Here is a 4,104-nt window from a genome sequence, read left to right as displayed (position 1 = left end):
TAATGTCTAACTTATGCATTTTGAAAATACCATGGTTTGAGTGAGATGCACCATAGTCATCAAACTGACATCCTTGCTCTTGAGCACTCCAAGGAGGTCTTGTGCAGCAGACTTTCCTCATTCAAAACATATGGGTCCTTACTTGGTTTTAAGGTTGAGGAACTGAGAAGAAAAGAAAGATCTCTCTGCTAACAACTGGCAACTTAGGGAGACACTCTGGGCTCAATGCCAGCTGGAGGCAGGGTTACGTTGTTTTCACCAATGGGCTAACTTTTGAGTCCCAAGTAAGATGTAGTCCCAAGCAGAGGAACTACCTGGGAACTGAATTCAGGCAGGATCCTTTCTCCAACAAAAGAAGTGGTCATGCAGGCGCTACGCAGACTTGGCCAGGCCAAGTCATCTAGCCAATAGTCAATGTCCATGCTCATCACCAGTCCCTAGAGGTTACTGGGTTGGGACAGTTCTGGTCAGTGTCTCCTGCCAGTAGCTCGGGCTGGGATGCCTGGGGAGGGACAATAGGGGGTGGTCGCTTGAGGAGATGCACTGAGAGGCGGAGCTGAACGGCACAGAGGAAGATGTCCATGAGGTCACGGCCCACCTCCTGTGAGATCTGGGCAATCAATTGCCCCTCTGACCAATCAGGATTTTCACATGAGATTCTTTGGGCACCAGAAGTTTCTGTAGGATCACCAGTTGGCCACTTGGCCCTTCCTCCCACACCCCAGTTTTCTGTTGCACATTGCAGGTTACTTCCTGGGCAGGTACTCAAGAAGCTTCTCCCATATGGTGTTGGCACAGATCTCCTCAGGGGTCTGAGTAGTGAGGACTCCACTGTGGCACTCCCAGGGTCCTGGCCGGGCCTGTGCCAGGAGGTACTGCTTTAACGTGTTCACATCCTCTTGGCTTAAGGCTGATGACATAAAGATCTCCTGGAAGTGAGGCCAGCCAATCCTCTGAGGGCCTCCTACAGGTTGTGGGTCTGGGTCCTTAGCTTCTGGTCTGGAGCAATGGGTGCGAGGATGTGTGAGGAAGGCCTGCTTCACCTTGAGCTTCTTCCCATTGACCACATCTTCAATGAGAGCTGTTGTGAGCCCCAGGAGAACGGACTTCTCTTTCAGACAATTGACCTTATTCAGGACAAGGATGCTAGGAACCTGGGAGAACTGTGTTAAGCACTGGAGCACCTGGGGGCTGAGCTAGTTTTGAGGCCTCTTGTCCGAGACATCCACAAGAACCACAACGAGATCAGCAGATTCCATGCTCTTCCAAGGATCGTCCAGCAAAGAGATTTCCAAATGGCGCCTCTTCTGTTTAATGGGACTGATGAGGCCAGGTGTGTCAAGGAGAATCACCTGGGCCTCCTTTTCTGTGATGACTCCCAGAGCTTGGTAGTGAGTGGTATGTGCCTTCTTGGAGACAAAGAACACTTTGCAGCCCAGCAGCTGGTTAGAGAGTGCTGACTTCCCTGCATTTGCGGCTGCTAGGAGGACCACTCACAGGACCTGAGGGTTCTCAGGCATGTCGGGATGATGGACCAAAAGGAGATTCTGCTCATCCAGTCCCTTGCAGTTTCGGGGCCCAGATGCCAGACCCCTACCACAGTGCAAACTAGCCTAACCCCACATTTGCTGTGGGCAGCCATTGCGGCCACAAGCCACCCAAAAGCAAGTTTTTAATGAATCTTTATCCAATCCTGATGCCATGTTCTTCTTCATATAATCCATCTTTGCAGATTACTTGGTCAGCATACAGATTGAATAAATATTGTGACGGAATACAATCCTTGTGCACACCTTTTCTAATCTTAAACCATTCATAGTTCACTTTTGTTCTAACTATTGCCTCTTGGGCTATAAATAGGTTCTCATGAGTACAAGAAGTGTTCTGGAATACACATTATCTGCAGTGCTGTTTGGCATGATCCACATAGTGGAAAGTCTTTGCATAGTCAATAAAGCATAAGTAAATATCTTTCTGTTATTTTCTACTCTCAACCAAGATCCATCTAATGTGAGCAATGGTATCACTCATTCAACGCCCTAATCTGAATCTGGGTTGAATTGTGGGCTGTTCCTTGTTAAAGTACTGTTGTAGCCATTTTAAAATTATCTTTAGCAAAATCTTACTTGAATGCAATCTTAATCATAGTGTTCAATGATTTCCACATTTCATTGGGTCACCTCTTTTTGGAATACGCATAAATTTGGATGGAACTCTTCTAAACAGATGGCAGTCCATGCTACTTCCAATATTTTCTTGGCATAGATGAGTAAGTGCCTCCAGATCTTCATCAGTTTGTTGAAAGATTTCAATTCACATTCCATTAATTGCTGAGGACTTGTTCTTTGACAAAGCTTTCATTCAGTGAACCTTGGACTTTGTCCTTCCATACGTTTGGCTCCTTATAATATGCTACCTCTTGAAATGGTTGAACATCAGTCATCTCTTTTTTTACAGTGACTTTGTGTATTCTTTCCATCTTCTTTTGATACTTTCTGCATCATTCAATATTTTTCCCAAAGTATCCTTGAATATTTCAATTCAAGGTTTGAATTTTTCTTCAGTTCCCTGAGGTTGAGAAGTGCTGAGTGTGTTCTTCCCTTTGGTTTTGTAACTCCAGATCCTCTCACATTTCACCATGATATTGAACTCCGTCTTCTCTAGCTGCCCTTTGTAATTTTTTGTTCAGCTTTATTGCATTCGATTTCTTCCATTTGCTTTAGTATCTCTACACTGGAGAGCAACTTTTGGAGTATCTTCTGACATTCATTTTGTTTTTTTTCTTTCTTTTTGCCTTCTTAATGGCCTTTTGCTTTCATCCTATATGATGTTCTTGATGTCATCCAACAACACTTCTTGTCTTCGGTCATTAGTGTATAATGTATCAAATCTTTTCTTGAGATGATCTTTAAATTTATGTAGGGTATGTTCATGGTCATATTTTGACTCTCATGGACTTGTTTTAACTTTCTTCAGCTTCAATTTGAGCAATTGATTTTCAGTTTCACAGTCTGCCCTGGCCTTGTTTTGTTTGATGATATGAGGTTTTTCCACCGTCTCTTTCCATAGATGTAGTCAATTTGATTTCTGTATATTCCTCCTGGTGACATCCATATACTAAATTGTATTGATTGTTATGTATTGAATAGTTTTCCCCAAAAGTATGTGTTACAAATCCTAAACTCCTCAATCTGTGGATATAATTCCATTTTGGAATATGTCCCTCTTTTTTTGTTAATGCCATTATATCAACGTGTGTTTTAAGCCAATCACTTTTGAGATTTATACAGAAAAGATTAAATACAATGAAGCAAGACTTCATGGTGAAATATAGAAGCCAGGTCACATGAAGAGTCCCAAGAAATGAAGAATAGAAACTTCCCCTAAATCCTAAAACAAAACAAAACAAAAAACCCAATTGTCATCCAGTCAATTCCAACTCATAGAAACCTATACAGGGTTTTAAGACAATAAATCTTTATGGGAGCAGATAGCCTCATTTTTCTCCCAGTGACTGGCTGGTGATTTTGAGCTACTAAACTTGCAGTAAGCAGTCCAATGCTGACCCTACAGCACCACCTATATAAAGAGACAGCCGTACCTAAAGTCAATATACTATACTCAGATTCTAGAATGCTGAACTGTGAGAAAGTGAATTACTAGTCCTTAATGTCACCCATGCGTTTGTCAGTTTATCATGCTGTGGTGGCTTGTATGTTGCTGTGATTCTGAAACTATATCACTGGTATTTCAAATAACCAGCAGGAACAATCATAATGAACACGTTTCAACTGAGCTTTCAGATGACGATAGACTAGGAAGAAGGAGAGACTACTTCTGAATATTTAGTCATTGAAAACTTTGTGAATAGCAGTGGAACACTGTCAAATAGCCCCAGAATATTGACTATTGAAACATGATGAAGAATACCAGAATATTGTCAGAAATGGTGCAAGAAAATGAGAGTTTCAGGTTGGAAAGCCCTCAAAAACTGACTGGCAAGAGTTGTCTTCTCAAAGTAGAGTTGACTATAATAACAAGAATAGAGCAAAGCCTTCAGGACCCTCACATGCTGATAGGCCACAACTCAAAATGAAGAGGAAA

General features: G+C 42.3%; 1 pseudogene; it reads right to left on the bottom strand.

Annotated features, from left to right (window-relative positions):
* Positions 1-427: 427 nt before the first annotated feature.
* The window catches only part of LOC102811051, a 23,458-nt pseudogene continuing 19,781 nt past the window's right edge, over positions 428-4,104 (bottom strand).

The sequence above is a fragment of the Chrysochloris asiatica genome, unplaced genomic scaffold (assembly GCF_000296735.1).
Source record: "Chrysochloris asiatica unplaced genomic scaffold, ChrAsi1.0 scaffold00185, whole genome shotgun sequence".
Classification (NCBI taxonomy): domain Eukaryota; kingdom Metazoa; phylum Chordata; class Mammalia; order Afrosoricida; family Chrysochloridae; genus Chrysochloris; species Chrysochloris asiatica.
This window is presented reverse-complemented; position numbering and strand designations above follow the sequence as displayed.